General features: G+C 36.8%; 1 protein-coding gene and 2 long non-coding RNA genes across 11 annotated transcripts in view; 2 read left to right on the forward strand and 1 right to left on the reverse strand.

Moving 5' to 3' along the window:
• Nucleotides 1–23,548, forward strand: part of LOC128017649 (protein NLRC3) — a 228,406-nt gene that overhangs the window by 169,909 nt on the left and 34,949 nt on the right. The window lies entirely within an intron of this gene.
• Nucleotides 117–2,544, forward strand: LOC127938310 (uncharacterized). The gene is made up of 4 exons (XR_008148669.1): nucleotides 117–335; nucleotides 642–1,059; nucleotides 1,244–1,356; nucleotides 2,314–2,544. It is a non-coding gene; the product is annotated as an uncharacterized LOC127938310 (long non-coding RNA).
• On the reverse strand, nucleotides 7,631–11,775 carry LOC127938214 (uncharacterized). Of its 3 annotated transcripts, none has more exons than XR_008148655.1 (8): nucleotides 11,526–11,775; nucleotides 10,702–11,060; nucleotides 10,405–10,517; nucleotides 9,365–9,473; nucleotides 9,130–9,219; nucleotides 8,952–9,015; nucleotides 8,417–8,654; nucleotides 7,631–8,349 (listed from the first exon to the last, which is right to left on the reverse strand). It is a non-coding gene; the product is annotated as an uncharacterized LOC127938214 (long non-coding RNA). The 3 variants fall into 3 exon arrangements; XR_008148658.1 differs by having other exon boundaries at nucleotides 10,702–10,772; nucleotides 11,526–11,553; XR_008148653.1 differs by lacking the exon at nucleotides 11,526–11,775 and having other exon boundaries at nucleotides 10,702–11,229.

The raw sequence follows: 23,548 nt of genomic DNA on the forward strand, positions 1-23,548 counted from the left end.
ACAGTTTCAGAGGACTTGAATTGTGCCGAGTGTAACTCCAAACCAACATAAACAGAGCTCTGCGCTGTGTTTGCTGAAAGGGTTAATAGGATGTGTGAGACTCACATGAATTGGAGACTGTCCTCCTCTTAAAAACGACCACATAGGTCGTTTGTGCAAGCAGCATATTACGACCTATTATTACGTTTTAAAATCAAGCGCCCTCTAGCGGCCGTATTACGACAGTCTCGTTTGTCGGGTGTGTCGTCATCAAATGACCTTTGACTGTCGTTACCATCGTTACCACCCAAAAAAAGGAGGCGTGACCCAACATCTTACCATGCGTTGTTGTCCAGGTTTGTAAACAATTTTATTTTATGGTTTATTTTTTAAGGTACTGTTCTGATTGTCTGCAATTAATGTCATAGTAAGTGCAGTTTGACGTTTTCTTTACAAATATGTTGTGAATGCCAGTGAACGAATGTGTGGCAATCGCAACGAATCTGAAATGACCAGTGACCACAACACTTACCATATTTTTTTTTTTTACCATGATAACTGTTTTACTGTGGTATTTGTAGTTAAAAATCATTAACCACAATGCCATGCCTTTAATACCTTTTTGTAATGTAATTGTGATTCAGTGTTTTTTTTTTTTTCAGTTTTGCAGTTTCTTCATATCACATACATCTCCAGCTCCTACAACAACATTCAGTGTCCAGCAGCTCTTTATGATGCTCTCTCTCTCTCTCTCTCTCTCTCTCTCTCTCTCTCTCTCTCTCTCTCTCTCTCTCTCTCTCTCTCTCTCTCTCTCTCTCTCTCTCTCTCTCTCTCTCTCTCTCTCTCTCTCTCTTCTCTCTCTCTCTCTCTCTCTCTCTCATTTTCCTTTCCTATTTTTCTGAACTGTAATTCATAAATAAGTCACACATATTTTTCTTTCTTTCTCTTGTTCATCATGGCATATTTTCACAGCTCAGAATCAGATTTTGATCAGTTCTTGTATTAACAGGGAACTTGTACTCGAAGCTCAACTTGAAGAAGTTTCCAGTGAAGATGAAGTCCTTCAAAGGTTCGACACAGGTAATGTTGAAGATATGTAGTTATAACTGATTTACTTTAATTAATTTATCCTTACTTTATGTTAATAACCTTCCTTATAGTCCTTCCTTTCAAATATTTTGTTCACAGATCATTTCTAACACACTGTCTAAACATGTATGTATTAAAACAACAACAACAACTTGTTACTTTTTCTTTATTCCAGCTGAAAAGGAAGACCATGGGCCTGTCAAACCTTGTTTGTGGAGAGGGATGAATTTGACCATCTTGTGTGTTTACGGAGAAGACCAAAAGCTGCTAAGGCAGATATTTCCAGAGGTACGTCTGTGTTGATCTGAGCACCTCGACAGAACTTTACTGCAGTTACATTTTGCACCGAATTTTATGTTTTTTACTTTTTTAAATACCTCACGACCCCATCAGTACAAACCCTGTGCTATGTCAAAGTATTAATAATTCAAACAATTTCAGCAAATTCATATGATATTGTACAAGCGTACTCTCCAGCTTTTCCTCCTGCTGTCATTGACCATCGCCTCAGCTCTCATGCAGACTGTGTCAGGAAATGCTGTGTAACTTGTCATGTGACACAAAAGGGGCCGGTTGCGTAAACATAGCTATTATGTTAAGACTGTGACCAACTAGCAGTTAACCAAGAGATAATCATATTTCTTAGTAAAAATTGGACCAATCTATGTTTTTGTAACTGACTTTAAACAATTATGACAAGTCTAGAGTAAATCAAATTATATGGCTAACTTTTTTAAAGATTAGTTTAAGCAGTTTATGCAACCGGCCCCAGGTCTTTAATTTATTTGACCAAATTAGATCATTTAAAGGTGTTTACAACAAGAACAATAACTATAATGACTATTTTAGCATCGCTACCAACAAATGATAAAGTTCTGTTTATTATTATACACGCTGCAGTTATGTTGTCTTTAACCACTAGCCCGTTGCTAGGGGGAAGTCGTGGCTTAGTGGTTAGAAAGTTTGACTCTTAACCATAAAGTTGTGGGTTTGAGTCTCGGCCCGGCAATACGACTTTTTTTGCGCTGCCCCCAACTGCTCACCGGGCACCGTAACATAAATGATCCCCACTGCTCCGTGTGTGTGTGTTCACTGCTGTGTGTGTGCACTTTGGATGGGTTAAATGCAGAACATGAATTCTGAGTATGGGTCACCATACTTGGCTGTATGTCACGTCACTTTCATTTGTTGTCAATGTTTTAATTATTCATCATGTTATAAATTCAATTTTTTCCTGTCTTGCAGGATTTCTGACAGATTACTGAGTCCTTCTCCATCAGCTCTCCACAATAGCAGCCCTTCCAAAAGCATCCACATCACTCTCTCTTGTGTGGCACATCTGCTCTCAGTCGTTAGCATGTCTACTTGTATTATTTCTCCTCTAGTCAACACTCCCATCTCTACTGTGAACACTCCTGTCACTATCACCATCCCACCTACTGTATTCTATATGCCATATATATATATATATATATATATATATATATATATATGTGTGTGTGTGTGTGTGTGTGTGTGTGTGTGTGTGTGTGACCTTTAAGGTCATTTAATGATAGAAATGCATTTTCCAGCTGAAAATGATTTATAAAATATAATTATTAATAACCGTTTTAGTTTGTCTTGCATATGTTCACAACAGAAGCGATCAGTGATTACAGGAGATTAAGAGGTAATCATGTGAAATATTAGTCTTAACAATATTTTTCTAATTAGTTAATCACTTTTAAATGAATGAAAAGAATATGATTTCAGCTGGTGCCTTGCAACTCCTGGTTTGTAAAAATATTATTTGGCATTTTATAAACTTCTCTGCAAACAAATTGACAATTTTTATTTATTTATTCATTTTTTTTATTTTATATATATATTTTTATATTAGCCAATTTAGTTTTAAAGGGATTTTCTATTACATAATTCTGTCTGTACCTATTAGTTACTTTATCAATCAGTAATTTTTAAAAGTTGTTATATTTCACAATAATATATTATTTTTTTGTTTTTATTTCTTCATAGTGACAAACTAGACAGAAAGAATGGTGTTATTTGCATTGTTTGTCTGAAAAGTTTGACATATCAATAAACACTGATATGGAAATTACTAAAAAAAAATTATCCCTGTGTTTGGGTCAGTGACATATGTACCATAAAAAAGTGTTTTTTCAAAAATTTCAAATAACAGGCATAAAAATGGTTGACTTTTGTTCTACTAACTCTCATCTTTATAGAAACATATGTTGTTTCAAAATTTTCAATTGGAATCAGAATTTATGTGACAATTTGTTGCATTAGTGCTTAGAATCGTCATATGGTGTGACATGAAAATAATTGTATATAAACTGAAAATGGATTATATCTTTCTTAAGTTACTCACTTTATCAAAGTCATTTATCATAACTAAACTGTGATCCATTATAGTTTTGTGAAAATTAATTAAATTTGTGTATTATTTTTTAAAACATTGCTCAATGTGAGACCTATGCCGTCGGTCTTTCAACATATTTTCTATTTATTGTGACAAACCTTGCTAGAAAATTATAAAAATATTTGTGACTCTTGCTGATACTATTTTCTATGTATTCCATGAACATTTTCAGGTTTTATCATTAATAAAGGTATGTTATTTTCACAATTTAGAATGTCACACCAAATGATATAGTGTCACACCATATGATAATGTCGCCATGTGTCAATGCAAACCATGTATTATCCTACTTATTGGTGAGTACTGATCACTCATATGGCAGGAAATATTTAACCACTCTTAAATGCTGCAAGGCAATATTCAAATTTTATTGATTTATTTGATATTTAACAATAAAACAAACATTGTTTTAATATTGTATGAACCATATGAACATATGTTTGTGTATCAAATTTCATTTCAATTCAAAACTGGTCTGCAATATGTATTAAAATAAGTAAAACAACCAATTTTTTAATATCATATGAACCGTGAACATACAACGTAGCTGAGTGGATCCACAAATAAATCAGTTCATCTAGATTCCATTGTACATAAGCCAGTCATAAGCCAGTCAAATTTGGAGAGAGTTGTGAAAGTGAAAGTAAAGTGACATTCAGCCAAGTACGGTGACCCATACTCAGAATTTGTGCTCTGCATTTAACCCACCCGAAATGCACACACACAGAGCAGTGAACACACACACACACTGTGAACACACACCCGGAGCAGTGTTCATCATTTATGCTGCGACGCTCAGGGAGCAGTTGGGGGTTCGATGCCTTGCTCAAGGGCTCCTCAGTCGTGGTATTGAAGGTGGAGAGAGCACTGTACATGCACTACCCCCACCCACAATTCCGTCCGGCCCGAGACTAGAACTCACAACCCTTCGATTGGGAGTCCAACCCTCTAACCATTAGGCCACGTAGCAAACCTCTCCCTGTATCTCTTTGTCCTGTCTGCACTTGTCATCATTATCTGCCTCAAGTTGACAAAAAAAAGGAAATGAATGGTTTGAAATGAAGACAACATTGTTTAGACTTAAACAGCATTCTAAGGTTTTCTGTGAAGGGATCTGCTGTGTCTGTCTGATGAACTAGAAATCTGTATCACCGAATAAAACTAAACTAAACTAAACACAATCGATGGTGGATAATTACAGCTTTTATGTGATGATTGACCCAAAAAAATTTTTAAAAGGACAAAACATACATTGGACATTGTTATTTATTGTTATATATGCAGGGAATTACAATTCATATCATATGGTGTGACAATCAAATCATATGGCGTGACAGGCAGACATGTCACACCATATGATGTTTTCTGCACTTAGCACAACCTTGAGTCTTGTAGCTACACATAAGCATACTAACAACATGCTAGCTATAACAAAGCAGCATAGATTTACATATAATTATGACAAAATAATAACATTTCTTTTGCATTTTTATAAAAAAATGTGTCACACCAAAAGACATCTGGAAGTGGGACTTTTGTCAGAGTGCCAACAAGATCTGATTTATTGAAAAAATAAAAATGATGACTCACCTCAGGTTGAACAGTAGAAATACACTGCTAGTTCTGTACAACATTGCTGAAGAAGGTCCTCTCCATCCCAAGCGTGTCAAAACAGTTGTCCGTTCAAATATCCCAAAATAGTGTCACACCATATGAATTTGATTTGTGTGACAAAATATTTTTGATTAGAACTGACTCAAAACATTATGCTTGGACTTTGAAAAGAGTAGGCTCACAAATAGACATCTGTATTATTTGTCTGTATTTTTTTGAGAATTTTTGCATTTATTTTTTTTTGTTTTATTCAAGTTCTCACTTTGAGAAACAAGGGCCGGACAGTCACAGCATATGAGTTTTGTTATGTTTGGTTGAAAATTCTGAAAAAATTAGTTATGAACTGTTTTAATGTTGAATATGTTCACATAAAGCATAATGTTCTGCACAATATTGAGAAGGTTTTTGGCAAATATATTTTGCATTCATACATGTTTGACACTGAAGACAGCAAAACTGCCATGTCACGTCACCCACCCGTTTTTTAAATTGTATTTATTTATTTATTTTTATTATTATTTTCCTTTTTTTCTGTAGTTTAACTGGTAGAGCTAAAAATTGCAAGATTGTAAATACATCTCCAAAAAACACACAAGTGATTAAATGTATACATTTAATACACTATAAATATATAAATATAATATTATTTTTTCATACAGTATATGCAAAAATGTTGAGCTTAAATATTGTACATTAATATTAGGGTAAAGAATGTGTATAATCGCAAATATGAGGCCCTTGTTTGAAAATAAATAACTGTAATCAACAAATCTATTGCTGAATCAGGTTTACCCCACAATGCAAATCCGTCATTTTAGTTTTATATTTAGTGGGTGAAAATAAATTCACCACAAGAACCCGGAAAAGCCTGTCATGAATGGCCGTATATGGACAAGTAAGGGTGTCGCTTCTGCTCAACTGGATTTTCATTGGCTTTGAAATCCACTTGGCACTCGAGGACTCGCTGTGACTGGACTTTCTTTTAGCCCAAATTAAAAAACGTTTAATGTTGCAAAGTAAATTTTGCTGTAATTATTACGTCAATAGTACCTTCAGTTAACAATGGTGCATTGCTATATTTTGTGAAATTACCTCTTTACCGAGATCCTAACCTTAAACCTGAACATAACTTAATTGAACTACAAAAAACAGCGCCATGACTTTCACTTTCCATCGATAGAATGGCTAAGGCTTATGGGCAATGTAGTTTAAAATGTTTAATAATGAAATTGTGAAAAATACTTCTTTTTTTAAACAAAGGGATATCTAAGCATGTTTATTGTGCAAAGTTATATGACATATGTGAGAGGCAGGCTGACATTTTTTATTTTACTAAGAGTACTTTTATAAACACATGTATAGCACTTTTCTATGAATGTTTGAAAGCTGTGCCAAACATTATTTAGTAAACATAGCATAATGAGTTGTCCTACCAATTTTCTTTTTGAAACTATAATCAGATTTTGATTTACAGCCATTTGGAATGTTAATTGTTTTGCTCTTCAAGGGGACTCTACTGGGCCCCTGGGGATGGAAGGGCAGGAAAAAAATGCACAGCTCTATTCTCATCATTGGCAACAAACTGTTGAGACACATTTTGTAGGTTGTCTTTTCAAAAGCATACCATTATGTAAGTTGGAAGTCATAGTTATCTTAGAATTAAGACACCAGAAAATCAACATAAGTGCCCATTTGGAAAGAGCTCAATTTATTTCATAAGATCAAGAGCAATAATACAGTGCTAATAGTAAACAAAGACAACAAATACATATTCTGACATTTCATCAGACAAGGCCAATGTGTCATTCAGTAAGACAATGTGTGACAGTGTGCAGTTTATGGTTCCATACAATTCATGCAATTTAAAGAATCATAATATAAAATACCTAATTCATAAATCTCTGTAAAGAATGTCTCATCTTTGTCCTGCTCAGGAGCTAGACATCAGTAATGTGCATGATCATCTTCATTATAATACAGAACAGGATTCATGTTGATCTTTCCTTGATTCATCACCTTCAGTTGTGCATGAAGTCCATGCAGTCTCTTCTAATGCAGCTCTTCATCTAACTGAATTTCATTAATATTACTAAATGTTCATGTCTTCATCAAAACAACCATGGTGATTATATGTGTTGTTTACAAAATTAAATGGTGTATCTACCAAAAAACCATCTCTAGTACAGAATATTCACCATACTTGATTATCCAACACCATACGCAATATTTTACTAGGATGCAGCATAAAGACAGATAAAGAAGCATATTAAGACAAATTATATTCAAGTGAAATAAAAATGGGTTACATTAAAACCATTTTATTTTAATCAGATGAAGAAACCCAGATGAAGGCATGGTGAAATGTCTTGAGCACCAAAGAATCACATCCAGTTTCCTTCTCATCATCAGAGCTCTCCTGGTTTTCTTCAAATCCATGTCTCTATCATGATCTTCTTCAATGTCATAAACAATTTGCAATTGTTATCCAGCACAACAATACAACTGATGAACAAGTCATGTGACCAATTCAAATCAAATCATTTTATTATCACAATACCATGAATGCAAGTATACAGGTGGTAAAATGCTTTTCTGCAAACTGCAGCATGACAAGTACTGAATATATTTGCAACACATATACAGTATCAAAAATATAAACCGTATACATAAGAGCTCAATACAGGTAGAAAATATAGTGCAATACTATACTATACAGAGAGAACAAAATGAAAACAATTAACAACAATCACTGTATACTGTAGATATACCTCTGCCCACTGCTCCGGGTGTGTGTTCACAGTGTGTGTGTGTTCACTGCTCTGTGTGTGTGCACTTCGGATGGGTTAAATGCAGAGCACAAATTCTGAGTATGGGTCACCATACTTGACTGTATGTCACGTCACTTTCACTTTCAGTACAGTATGAATTAGTGCAAACAGAATATCAGGTTGCAGAATAATAGTGAGTCAGAGTCCAGTCAGTGTAGCTGATAGAGTGCAGTGCACACAGTATGAGGCTGCTGGTGTGTGTATGTGTGTGTGTGTGTGTGTGTGTGTGTGTGTGTGTGGTGTTACTGGTACGAGTTCAGTTCAGTCTGATTGCCTGTTGAAGGAACTTGTTTTGCAGTCTGCTGGTGCTGGTTCTGTGATAATGTCTGTCTGATGGTGATGTTGAGAGCAATCCATGGCTCGTGTGGCTGGAGTCTCTGACGGTCCTCAACAAAAGAAAAACCTTGCGTAGATGTCCTGGAGAGACAAAATCATTGTGTCAATTATATATTATTATTATTTAGAATTGTTGTAATGGACATACCATTGATTCCTGTTGAAGGTTGTTGGAGGTATGGGCTCTCAGTTGTGAAGTTTCTTTTATGGCCGTAACATCTGTGCAGTCACACAGCTGTTTGGGAATTCAGTCTTCACAGTTTCAGGCTGCAGCGCTGCATTTGGTGACCACTGACTCCTCCATCTCTGGCCTCAGACCCGCTTCTCTTTAGTCTGGAGTGAAGACAAATGTTCTCAGTACCAGCTTTCCTTCTACTGCAGTCTTTCTGTACAAGTAGAAAATAATAAAAACAGTCATAACAAATCAGTTATGTATTGAAAACTCATAGTACATATGAAGACTTCAGATGCAAAGGCATCTAAGTTCCACCTGAAGTTTTCTTCTAAAATTCTTCTTAGAAGAACATTTCATACAGAACTTAAAGGCTTTTGCATCTGAAGTCTTCATATACAACACATCTCGTTCTTCATTTCTCCATCAACTGACTTCATCCTCCTTCAAAAACTGTAAGTCCATAAGAAAAATAGTTTTGGTGAATACAGGTGCAGGTGTCAGTACTCACCATATTCAGTCATTTTCTGCCCAAATTCCAGAAATGATGCCCTGATGATTTGTTCATTCTAGGACTTATAAAAAGATGTATATGTGAAAAATGATAATTGCTGACTTGAATAGAGATCAACATCATATGCTGTACTAATGCATTGCTTGAATACAGACACATCAATGGGGATGAGCACCTTTTCACTCTTTTCTGTTTGGGCACAATAGAGCCATGTTCATTCCTCATCCCCAACAGGACTGATGTTCTTTGTGTTTTTGCTCTTCAGCTGTAAAACAAAAATATGTCTATTAACCCCATGTTTAATTACTATTGCTTATTACATATGAATTAAGACAGATATAATTAAGTAAATACACCAAAAGATTCAGGTTAGAGGATTAAATGAATATTGATTACAATTTTCTACAAACCTTTCTTGGAGAGGGCTGATCATGACAGGAACTTGCTGAGCCACACTAGTAGACATTCAGTTGACAAACCTGAAAGAGGCCATCATGCAACCATCCGCTCTGTTTGTACCTTACAACAGAGCAAGAGAGAATGTGTGAGTGAGTGGAGAGAGTAAAGGACTAAGATGAAGACAAACAAGCAAAGAAAGGCAAAATCTTGCGTTTGAGTTTAACAAAATGAGAGGGAAGAAAGCTGTATCTTCAAGCTATATTATTCTCAATTATTTTCTACACTATAACATGCAGCAGGATTGTTGTAAGCAGTTTAAAGACCTCTTCATACCAAGGATGAGTCCATACTTAATGACACAGAGGAACAACATCAGTGGAATATATTTTCCAGCTGATGAACATTAAACAGCCAATCAAAATGCACATTTCAAAAGCTTGATCATTTAAAGTGGCAGACATCAACGTCGCTGCAGTGTGTATATTAATAAACATAACTTTATCATTGGTTGATGTTGGTGTGGATGCTAAAATAGTTATTGTAGTTACTATTCTTGGTGTGAACAGCCTTAAATGATCTAATTTGGCCAAATTAACTGAAGATCTGATGTGTCACATGACAAGTTACACAGCATTTCCTGACTTGCTTTTAAACAGACGTGTTCAATTAAAATCAACATGGAAATAAAGGCAGACTGTGAGGTGCGGACAGATATCATGTACTGTTAGAACGGGTTAAGACGGTGCTAATAAAGAATACAGTGGACTCAATATAAACTTTAGGATATAACGCTCTGACTACTTAAAATGGACACAGTCTGCATGAGAGCTGAGGCGATGGTCAATGACAGCAGGAGGAAAAGCTGGAGAGTACACTTGTACAATATCATATGAATTTGCTGAAATTGTTTGAATTATTAATACTTTGACATAGCACAGGGTTTGTACTGATGGGGTCGTGAGGTATTTAAAAAAGTAAAAAACATAAAATTCGGTGCAAAATGTAACTGCAGTAAAGTTCTGTCGAGGTGCTCAGATCAACACAGACGTACCTCTGGAAATATCTGCCTTAGCAGCTTTTGGTCTTCTCCGTAAACACACAAGATGGTCAAATTCATCCCTCTCCACAAACAAGGTTTGACAGGCCCATGGTCTTCCTTTTCAGCTGGAATAAAGAAAAAGTAACAAGTTGTTGTTGTTGTTTTAATACATACATGTTTAGACAGTGTGTTAGAAATGATCTGTGAACAAAATATTTGAAAGGAAGGACTATAAGGAAGGTTATTAACATAAAGTAAGGATAAATTAATTAAAGTAAATCAGTTATAACTACATATCTTCAACATTACCTGTGTCGAACCTTTGAAGGACTTCATCTTCACTGGAAACTTCTTCAAGTTGAGCTTCGAGTACAAGTTCCCTGTTAATACAAGAACTGATCAAAATCTGATTCTGAGCTGTGAAAATATGCCATGATGAACAAGAGAAAGAAAGAAAAATATGTGTGACTTATTTATGAATTACAGTTCAGAAAAATAGGAAAGGAAAATGAGAGAGAGAGAGAGAGAGAGAGAGAGAGAGAGAGAGAGAGAGAGAGAGAGAGAGAGAGAGAGAGAGAGAGAGAGAGAGAGAGCATCATAAAGAGCTGCTGGACACTGAATGTTGTTGTAGGAGCTGGAGATGTATGTGATATGAAGAAACTGCAAAACTGAAAAGAAAAAAAACACTGAATCACAATTACATTACAAAAAGGTATTAAAGGCATGGCAAATGTGTTACTTAACTAAAGAGTACACAATAAGCACAGTTACTGTGGTGAAAAGCATGGTAACGTGTTTATACTACAAATACCAAAGTAAAACTACAGTTATGAAGGGAGATACATTGAGTTGTGGTTACTGAGGTTTTATAACAAGTGACATGGTTCAGCGACATGTTACTATGGTAAAAACATGGTAAATGCGCGACTTTTACATGACCTCTTTCCACCACAGGCGAATTTCAAACGAATATCACAATGAAAACTAACTTTATAAAGCTGCAGATTTCGATTAAATGATTTGAACGTCAAACTGGTTTAATAGGACATACAGTGTCCAGTATCGATTTGAAAATAAAAACTCATATTATTCATAAACGATCGACTACTTTATGAGACGGGAGAAAACCTTACCTGTACATGTCTCGAAGTCATCTAAAAATCCATATCATCAAAATCCACGAACATCTGGGAGAGTTTAAATCAAACAATTCAAAACGCAAATAGCAAACATGTTAAAATAAACCCACAATGCATTTAGGCGAAAGTTCATTTATCATACCTCCTGTTGCCAATAGGGGCGCTAATTTAGAGAACGCTCGTGTGGGTCGTATTTATGGATAGTGACAAACGACCCATACGGTCGTATGAGTTGGAGGACTTGTTGCAACATGAATTGTGTTCTGTTCTCAGTAATCCTCGCTTGGTTTAAACCCTGTGTGTGAAACCAGAGTTGATCAAGTACATCTCCAAAATAAATGAAGAAGCGTTTCTGTTTGTAGATCACAAAATGTAGAAAGTGTCTCAACATCACAGTCAAATCTGTTTACAAGGAAAAAGTGACTGGGCTAATATTTCTAAATGAGTTTGAAAGACATTTCTTCTCCTTTATTTGTGCTGAAATCTTTGTGAGGAGCTCATTTCCAGATTTGATCCATATCAAAGCATCAACACAGTTCTTCCAGAAAGTTGGAGACAACATCCGTCTGAAAAAGAGCTGAAGCTGTGGATGATTGTGTTGAACAGAGGAAGAAGAGAACAAACTGGAGCCACAGCAGTGTCAGCAGGATCCAAGCACTGCAGAGAAGATTGGGACATGTGTTTTTACACCATCCACAACTACAGCATATTCTTTAGGACATTTAGACAACTATTCACAACAAGTGAACACAACACCTTCTTGCTCAAAAGGTGCCTCACCAAAACCAGATTTTCATTCAGATTTAGATACAATATGCTTATTATTCCATATAAAACATCTGTTCGGAGACAAATTATGTTTCTAAATTAAACTCCAGGAGAGAAGCATTTGTTTGTGAAAACTGGAAAACTTTATCAGAAGTTTAGAAATGTTGTAGTTACAAAACAGAAGAAAATGAAGACGTCCAACCTGAGCAGAAATACAATGAGGAATAATCTTCATAAACTAGTTGTTGTTCTGTTTTAATCGTTTGATCCAGTTTACTTTAAAAGTATTATTAAGAGAGCTAAAGTCCAAGAAGTTCAATCCTCCATTTTCAGTTGATTTCTTCATATAATGGGTTTTATTTCTCCATAAAAGACTGAAAAGCATATTGTCAGCAGTCTTGTAAATACTATTGTTGACTGCTGGAGAAAGAGCTGTATATGTGAGTCTTGAGATGTCCTCAAAGAGAAGTCTCTTAGTAAACACTGATTCAATTTGTTCTTCATCTTATCAATAACAGAGCAAATATTGAGCTCACATCTTCTCTCTTCATCCTTTACAATCTTTAGACCTAAATATGAGATTTCAGTTTTTATAGGGACACCACAGATAGATGGTGAATCACACAGCTTAAGAGACATTAATTCACACTTATTAATATTGAAATGAAGAGCTGAAGCTTTAGAGGAGATCTGAATAATATGAAGAACATCTTTTAAACAGAGAGTGGTGTGATGTGCTGATTGGCTGATGGTGATGATGTCATCTCAGCTGTGATTCCTCTTAAAGTCTGTGTTTAACAGAATCAGACAGTAGTTGTGAACAGAGGAAGAACAGTGTGTGTTTTTTTGGTTTAGGTGTGAAGGTCATGAAGTCTTGTGTGAGGATGGGTGGAAGCTTTTCACAATCTATACTCTGAGAAAAACGTTGAAGAGAAACGGAGCAAGTTCTTCAGAAACAGATTGATAGAATTCAGAAGTTGATCCATCCACATCAGGGATTTATTTCACTTCAGTTCCATAATAGCATGTAAGACTTCCTCTATACACAGAGAATTATCACACAGATGCTTTCTGTCTTCACTTCTAGATTTAGTTTTATTAAGACTATCTCAGAAATCATTCGTATCTTTTTCATTAAATCTAGATTCATAAAGAGAGCTATAGAAGGATGAACAATAACCAGCAATAGATCTCGGCTCATGTGTTAATATACCATTAATATTCAAATCTGAAACTCTGTTTTTAAATCACTTTTTCTAATTGAAGAAAATAATCTGAATTGTGTTCCCCTTCTCCATCATCTCTGTCTGGATCTGATGAAGGCCCTCGGCTCTCATTTATTAATATCATCGAAGTGCTTTTGAAGAGAATTAGTTCAATGTTTTCATCGTCAGAGAAAATAGAGCGAGATCTTTGAGTGAGACTGTCATCTTTCAAATCATATTTTCTTCTTCATATTTCCTTCACTGACTAATACACTAACATCATTTATTACAAATGTCCCAGTTTCAAACGTCAGTAATTCCCAGTTATTACAATAATCATAACTCAGATGAGCTAAATTCAGATAATGTTCAATCAAGCTGTGAATGGTCATCTGAACAGATTGGGTGTCCAGAACTGAATGATTAAGTTTCCACACGGATGGTCGGATGAAGCTGTGCTACAGAGTCCGCTGGGATTACATGTTGAGTTTTTCATGTGCATCATTAACGATTGTAAGAGTTGTTTATTTGTTATTCATCTTAATATTGTGGTCTGATATGTTATAATAATTACATATTTCTTCAGTTATGAAAGAAATTCTGTATATTCTATATTTGTGGGTTCTCACGTTTAGTCATGTGGACTCAGCAGTTACACACATCGACTTAAATCACACGCGTACACATCACGAATCTCACGAATATTACAAGTATTGTCAGTACTTCACACGTCCAGCGTGTCACTACATTTACAAGTGTGTATAATTAGTACATACTGTTGTTAAACAATATATTGAGTGAATCCTAATTTAAGTCTCTGTCCTTTTTACTCCTCTCTTGGTCACTGGACATTAATGAGGTATTCAGCCTTCTAAAGTGATTGGTAATCAGTGCATCGTACAGTCTCTAATACAGAATATATAGACTAGAACAGCTTTATTGCTGTACTTTGAGATATAAGATCTAGTATACACACTTACAAACAGTTCTAGTGCACATGTAAACAAATATGCACAGAACTACCAAGTTACATATTTACACTATTTTTACTGTTACACTGCAATCTGTACAAATAAAACAAATGTATCCCTTATCAGCTAATCTACAGCTTCATGCCGTTCTTCAGTTATCAGTTGATGTAGTATCAGGGTTGAAGTTAAAATACGCTCAGTAAATCTAGTGTAAATCCATTCCTTTAACAGATCTGGTCAGAATTGGCTCGAGGAGGATGAGCAGAATTCTGCCTCTTTCTTTTAGGTTGGAAAGGCAGCAGGTTAAAAATTATATTCAGCAACTATACACTGATAGGAAAATAACTAATGACTTTAAGATAATTGCAGATTTTTGTGCTTTAATGAGCGTCTCACCTGGTTCAGATGAGACAGTAAATGGCAGGCCGAGTGATGGAGCGTCTCATCCGTGTCTCTCGATCATTTCCAGGATGATGCTATGGTCTTCTCCATCCTCACAACACACACCAGTCTGCAGACATTCAGATCCTGCAAAAATACACAAACACAATACAAAAGTAATTTTAACAGCATAATGTCATCTGATCTCAGTATCAGACAAATAACAAAATGATCTTACTTTATCCTTTTTTTCAGGTTTTCCCTTTTTTCACAAATGTCACCTTTCCTTGCAGGTCCTGTTCCACCATAAAAGATCTGCAGCAAATGCACAGAAATCAAGAATCAGAAAAGTGTTGTTATAGTAGTTTAAAATTAAACAGAAGATTTAAAATGATATATTGATGACTGTAGTGTTCTCACTGAGAGTCTTGATGGCATCATTCCTCCATCAGTGTCTCTGCAGCAGATAAACACACGTGTGTCTCATCTGTCCCTGTAACATCCAGACAAGAGTCCGTCTCCTCTGTCATTTATCTCTGATATACTGCATCCACATGTGGAGCTAGTCACTGATGATAGAAAAGAAACAGTGGACTTCACATGGGCCTTTCTTCATAGATCTTTAGAAAACAGGAAGGAGGAAGTGATGTCATCAGTCTGATAAAAAAAAAAAATACAGATTTTTGTTAAACGGTAACTCCAGTGACAACTCCAGCATTTTGTTTTATTACTGTATGCCATTTATATCATATATTTGATAGTTATCAATACATTATTGTATTTTAAATGGTAGAAAAACAGTTTTTGACCTCAAAATAAAGCACTTTCCCTCTGTACACGGCTGTGGGACGAGCAGTTTTGTGCTGCTTTGAATTCTTTATAATTATTTAAAAACAAACATTGCCACATGGATGGCGCAAGAAGGTCTAATTGTTCAAATAACATTGTTTTATTTTAAAATATTAAAAACTGTAACAATGTGTTTTTCAATTGTAATATTTCTGTAAAGGCTTGGGATAGAGAAATGGATGTTTCTGGAGAATGACACACATATGGTTTATCTAAATCCACTTTTACAGATGTCTTAATGGAGCTCCCCTGTTAGTTATGCATTATACAATGTGTTTTTATGTAGATCACAGATAGGGGTTAGATTAAGCCAGGATTCAGCCATAGTTCAATCAGGACATTTAAGTAGCTTCAAATAATGAGTCAGTTTAAGCTCCTACAGCCCAGACCTGTATTTTAGTTTGGGACTAGTCTTGTCTGTGAAACCAGGAGATAGCCTCTTTACACCTTTATCTTATATATTGTTTTCTAATATTCTCTCCGTTGTCTCTCCACACAAGCGTCCTTCTCGACTACAACATCTCGTTCTGACATCTCGCGTGGTTCTGTGTGATGTGGGCAGCTTCATGTTATTTCTCTCTCTTGCAGTCTGCGACTCGGAGGAGGAGCTCCTTTGTGTTAAACTCAAAAGTAAACTCGAGAGTAAAGGCGTATTCTGAAGAGTTAAACTCCTTCTGTTCAGGTCTCAGAGTTGACGGTAAGTTGAGTTGTCAGCTTCTAATATCATGTATTATTGTAGAATGTCGCTCTCGTGTTAAACTCTTCACACTTTAACAGAGATTTGAGATTTTGTTGTGACGCAGTTTAAAATGATGGAGATGTAACCGAGCGCAGTGACGAGCTCATCTTTCTGCGATAGACTTTATGTTCAGACTGTTTCTCAGTTCAGAGATCGTAAAGAACAGACTTGTGTTCTCGAGGAGAGAGATGTTGAAAGAAGAACTCAGAAGAACACAGAACACAGAACAGAGAAGTCTTTGAGATCTGATCTTGACACACCCAGAGCACGACACGGCCTTCTAAAGTAAAACTATATTCTTCTTGTTTAACATTTATTAGACTCTTATATTGATTCTAAAAGTAAAGCTTTATTCTTCCAGTTTAACATTTATCAGACTCTTATATTGATTCTGTAAACCCTGTACAATGTGTTTTTCTTAGCGCAGGAGTAGCGTATGGTTTGAATATTCATGATCATGCCTTCCACTTTTTATTACTGTCAATGTGCAGCTAAGAGAAAGAAATGAGGACATTAGCCGTGTTTCCGTCGCAGGAACTTTATCCAGGAACTAGGGACTTTGTGCTGGTACTCGGTGTGTTTCCCATAGCTATACATAATAAAGGCTAGATGTCTCGTCCGCGCTGCTGGCCAATGGAGGTCGACGTCCGCACCTGGCGGCCATCTTGTCACAGTCAGCTTGCTCACTCGTAATAACCATAGACAGTAAAAGAAATGGACACAGCGACCCCAGTGGAACTCAACTGCAGGGCTCTCAAGTCTCACGCATTGGGCGTGAGACTCACGCATTTCAACCCGTTCACACGCTCACACGCCACACCTTGTATTTCTCACGCAGAGACATTACGAGGACAACGCCCACCAAGTTGCGGCGCTATTTTTTTAAACAGTGAAACAGGTAACGTAGAGGAATCAAGTGAGTTCCCCGAAGGCCCTGACACGCACCTGCTAATCGAATAAAAAAAATATAGCTACCGATCAGCCAATCAGAAAATAGCATTGCTGTATCCGGGTAAGATTTTTACAGGCTCGTGTGCAACACAGATCCAGACGCTCGCTGAAGTAGGTAACGTTACGGTTACAGACTTGTCAAGACAATGACACAGATTTTCACTATATGTTTTTTTTTATCAATATATTAATTTAACATTTTTTAAAAACAGTCTAAGATATGTTTTGGTCTGATGGTTATTATGACCCCGACACGCACGCAATTTTGGCCATTATACGTGGTCGGCCGTAGCTTTTGTGCCTATTATTAGCCCACTATTATTTTTTTATTGCCAAAGTTACACGTTGAAGAGGATGCGGGGCTACTCTGACAGTTTTATATAAGAGACTTCTATAATAGGCCTATCCATAATACTTGTATGGCAGTATCCATAATAGTTTAAAAAAAAAAAAAAATTTTCTTTCCTTTTATTTTTACTGCACCTCATCCTGGTCCTCATTTTCAAAACGTTTTGCCTAGGCTATTTCATTATATTTTATCCAATGTATAATATTGATTATTGCATTCATCTATTTCAAAGATGTCAGGGAAGAGGCAAAGGAGCAATCTTTCATGCTTTGTTCTAAAAGATCTGGGCCCGTATTCATAAAGAATCTTAATGCAAAAAGTAGTTCCTAGTGACAAAATTCTAAGAAAATTCTTAGAAATGTGGGCGTTTACTTTTAAAATTAAAGAAAGAAATCCTAGTAAAGAAAAAATTAATTCAGAAAGCATCTTATCCCTTAAAAGAGGTCTTAAGGTAAAATTTGTTAGGAGCACAGACGAGGACTTTTAAGAGGCTTAAGATTTTCTTTAGCAGAGGAGAAAATGGCAGAAAGCTGAAGAGGCAGAAGAAATGTGTTGCAGACAATGGATGACAATATGTAAATAAGACGGTATAGATTATATAATAATTTAATATAATATAATTTAATATATAAATTAAAGTAATCACTACATTACGATATTTGGCAACTGGGAACATGCAACAATGCAATAGTGATGATTAGGGTCTGTCACAATCTTCTGTAAGCAGTGATCACACAAACAATTACAGCACTTTCAGAACATCTTATTGTGTCACAGTTCATTTAGTTTCCACTGGACATTCCCACCTTGCAGGCTCTAAAAACTGCATTTATGAATATAGCAGGCTTATAGATGCGCACAAGCAGGGGGAATGAACCGTTAATAGTTTGTGCTATACGCTCCCATGTCTGCTTCTTGTCCCTTGCTGTGTCTGAATTTTCCTTTAAGAATGGCCTTGTGTTCATCCACTAACTGGGCTAACAGTAAACACTGTTCCTCTGTCCAGATTGGCTTTCTCGCTCTTCTTGGCTTTGATTCCATGTTTGATACATTAAAACCAACACTCAAACCGCCACTTACATAGGACAGCAATCACTGTAATTGGAAAGAGTGGAACAATTTTTATCATTCTAAGCCAATCAAATACCTTATAGGAAATTAAAAGCATGGTAAATAAAAAAATAGAATTCATATACACACATATAATGTGTGTGTGTGTGTGTGTGTGTGTGTGTGTGAGAGAGAGAGAGAGAGAGAGAGAACGGTCAAATAGGAAAAATTACGCATGTAAATTTAAAGTGAGGATTAGAATAGACCCTATACTTAAAATCACTCTTTTTTTTCCTTCTTGGACAACCAGCCAATCAGAGTCTTCAAAAGATTGTGTCATACATAGCCACCTGGTTCAACCCTGCCTCCTCACTAAGATAAACGTTTTTGTCTTTTCCTTACTCAGAGTTGCTCTCAGATCGGTCCCGAATCGCTTTTAAGCTAAGACTCCTACGTAAAAGTTTTTAAGCTAAATTAAGAGTTTTCTGAGAGGATTCTTAGAATCTTTATGAATGCGGGCCCAGCTCCCTAAAAAGGTGGCTAGGTCAGAGGAGGAGGCTGTGGAGAATACAGTAGGGGAGGGAGTTAGGGTGCCAGAAGAGGATGGGTGCATGGAAGAGACTGTGGAGGACCATAGAGGAAACAGTGGAGAACCCACTGGAAACAGGGAAAAAGAAAGGGTTATGTAGAGCAGCCACCTGTAGGTGTTCCTTTAAGAAGGAGTGGTCAACCCGATCACCATTCATCACAATGGGAACCACCAGCTCTTTTTACTGGTGCTTAGTCTGCAGACAAGATAACTCCTGTGTCCATCAAGGTGTGAGGGACATAAGCAGGGAGGCTTTCTAAAATAGCTGCATTAGTGTTAGTGCTCGCTCATTCAAATACCTATGCTGAGAGGGTTTTCTCCATGGTGGGATTAAACAAGACCAAAACCAGGAACAGCTTAGCACTTGATGGAACTGTGAAAAATGGCTGGCCTGGAACCACAGTGATTCAAATGGGAGCCACCAACCCCTGGCCTCAAAACCAGCTACCAACACCTACTATAAACAGCACTGACCATTTTTTCTCTCTCTCTCTCTCTCACACACACACACAAATAAATGCTGAATTAAATAAATATTATTTTATTTGTAAGAATATGTGTCATTTATGAGATCAGACACCCGTCCCCATCAAACCCCTGCCGCCATCGCGACCGCGGGCAAAATCTCACTCTGAACTCAGTTCAAAACTTGAGAGCCCTGCAACTGAGACAATTGAAGCCCAGTTTTAGCGTTTTTTAGCACTTCCGGTTCTGATGCGCAGACTCAAACGAAGCTTGACGACGTCAGCAAACTGTCTGACAGATGTGAATCTTCTAGTAGCTGTGCGTGCAAACTGCCATCGTTAATCTTGCAGAGACGGCGAGCTTGAGCGGGGAGTTCTTTGTCGTGAGTGAGCAGGAGTAAGTATTCTGATTAATTATTTTGTATAGTATTTTAAAATGTAACGCCAGTACGCCATATTAAGTTAATTGCCTGCGAGCTTCTCCTCCTGTCTGTACGGTAATGTGACAGAGAGCCGAGTGGTTATGACGCAATCGTTAGCCTATTTTTTACAAAAACTGTTTCTACGGGGCCATAATGTAACATAGAAGGTAATGGAGCCCTTTATACATTGTCGTGTATCTTTAGAAATAAATAATGGACAAACGGAGACTTTAAACGCATCAGATGTAAAGTTATTCACTGTCGAAGTGACTCCAAAATGAATGGGAGTCAATGGGAATGCTAACGCAAGTGAAGTTCTGCTACAAGATGGCAGCACGCAGCCGACTTCAACTTCCGGTCGACTTCCTTGCCGCCTGGTAATAACATTAGCTGCATTTCCACTGTCGGGCCAGTGCGAGCCAGGGCTTAAAGCGGGCCGGGCGGGGCTCATAGCCCGGGCCAGTAGCACGAGGCCAGAGTAGCGCAGGGTTTCCACAGTGGAGCTTGAAGCACCGCTGCACGTCACTAAAACACGCCCTTAACACGCCTCTCAGAACAACGTCATGTAACCTCAAAATTTCACCAACAAAGAGAAGTTATCAGAAAACTAAGAAATAAGTCACTGGAACATGTGCGATCACAAACAAACATGATAAAAGCGGCCGTTTATTTGCATGCTTTGTTTTATATATTCAAATTCAAAAGCATGGATGTTTTAACTATAGAATAAGTGATACATTGATCATATTGATTTAATTTATCAGGACTCAAAATTAATCACACATAAATACACTTATTTCTATTTTATTTATTTATTTTTAACGCTCATGAAAATAGCCTGCTTATTCAGTCGAGTCTGTTTCTGTTTATTAGCCACAGTAGCCGTCATATTTATAATGAATGATAATATCTCTATTTTTATAAAAGCTCCCGAACAAAAACATTATTAGGCTTTATTCTTTTATGATAGGCAACGTGAGATAAACTCTCGAGACGAGGCTTGTGACAGATAATATAAGTTACTTAATAAACACGATTGTGATAGAGAATAAGCTGACGTCTGATTTCTTCAAGTGGTCATATTTTACCATGTTTACTATGGTAATATGTTTATCGTGCATATCTTTTTCATCGCTTATAAATATTTCAGCCTTGTTTAGTGATTATAATCCACATTTAGGGGTTTAACGATTCACTCGTTTTCTCGATGCATCGATTACAAACCCTGTCGATTCATATGCATCGATCTTGAAACATGATTTTTGAATCGTGAATCGCCGATCTTGAACAGCAATCGATTCAAAATGCTAAGAATCGAATGAACCGCGATTTCTATAGCGATGCAATGCTTTCAAAATATATTCACATTAAATTACTACACGCACAAATTAATGTAGACCTTGAAGAGTGTTCGTGAATCGTGAATCTGTCCTTCACGCGCTCCACTGTTTACCGCCTGAGACTGTCACAAGATTGCGCTCGCGCTCCGTTCGTCTCTGACGCAGCGGACGTGTGATCTATAGGACTCGTGGCCAGTGCCGGAGCCGTCGACAGCTGTATTTATTGCACTACAGTTATAGCCATAAATATGATCTAAAATATCAAAAATACCTTCACAGTTAACCGCAGCAGTAAGCCAATGTCCATGAGCATCAAACTGAAGAGTCACAATCTTCTTAAGACATCTGGACACATCTGCTGATCGATCGGAGCCATGACTGAACACAATAGTGTCTCCCCAAAAATCTGCATCTTCTTCAGTAGAATGAGTCTATCGTGGAAAAAATAAATGTGTCTTCTGCCCCTTACAACATAAAAATATACCTTTTGTGTTTTACTTTATCCTTTAGACCCCTTTCATTCAATGAACAAAAAGATAATCCTAATTTTAGTGAGAACATACTTCACTGGAACTCACAGTGAACTAACAGAAATATCACTGAACAGTCAGAAAATAGATCTGAAGAATAAACTTGCAACACAAAAAGAGTCTCTCAGAGAAAAATAAAAAATCATTTTCATCATCATTGAAAAACTTGCTTTCCCTTAATGAAAGCAAACGGACCCCAAAAGTACGCCGCTTTCCCCTCTGCTCGAGCTAGTTTAATGTGTGACCAAAGCACTCGCCTCGTCTCTCTGTCCTCTTTGTTTAAGTCCTCAGCAACATGACAGCCTTCCTCCTTACACACGGTTCAAAAGTTCAACTCCAGTTCAACTGCCTTCTGTTTGTGAGCTTTCATCTCTTCCTTGACTTCGGAGATGATGCTACAGTTCTCTTCCATTTTTCTTATCAACTCCTCCCACTTCTCTTCCTGCTTGTCAGATCTTTTACTGAGGGAGTAAATAGCCTCGAGGATATCTGCATTAGAGACATCTTCATTAGAATCAGGACACACTTTCTTCATAATATTCACTTTGCTGGGAGTAACAGGTAGATTCTCAGCAGTGCAATCCTCCAAGAGACACTTATTAGCTTCAACACACACTTCCATCATATCAGCGTAATCATGCTCAATTCTCTTACTGATCACGACTTTATCTTCAGCTTTTCTTCCTCTACCCGCCATCTTTGGATGATGAAACCAAATTCATTAAACAACAATTAGGGAAAATTCTAATAACACCAAAACAACCTTTGCGACTCCGCTAGCTGTAGCACTATCTTGGCCACACCCCCTGCTGGAGAGGGAGTACTTCATCAAAGTTCTGGAACATTTGGGGGCGGGACTTGTGCGCTAAACATCCTGATTGGTTGAGTTCAAAAACCATTTATTTGGATCATTTTCAAAATATTACTGTCATTATGTCATGAAATGTAATTTTTATTGGAGATAACTGGCCCTGCACGTTATAGGGAGCGGTGTAAAATAAATAACACACCATACACTGACATATTATAACATTTATTTCAGATTAGGATAGACTATTCTTTCATATTACTTATATTATTCTAAAACAAGAAGCTGTGGTTTACAGTGATTTTATAACAGCTGAGGACCGTTGTTAGGAGTTAGGGAAGTAATGCGTAACATTTTAATTACATTTAGCTAAAATCAACTAAAAGACTCTAAAAGATGTTTATTTTGCTGAAGGAGACTCAAAGATCCGAGTCTGATATTGCAGGCCTCAGATCTGCACGAGCTCAGATGATGTCACGAGTCACAGATTGTGATGCTATGAGATATTTACACACTCTATTAAAGTAACAGGTTTATGATGTTTAAATGATGAAGCTAATGTCAAATATTCCTTCAGATTTAATGTAACGATGCAAAAAAT

Source organism: Carassius gibelio, chromosome A1, assembly GCF_023724105.1.
Source record: "Carassius gibelio isolate Cgi1373 ecotype wild population from Czech Republic chromosome A1, carGib1.2-hapl.c, whole genome shotgun sequence".
Lineage (NCBI taxonomy): Eukaryota > Metazoa > Chordata > Actinopteri > Cypriniformes > Cyprinidae > Carassius > Carassius gibelio.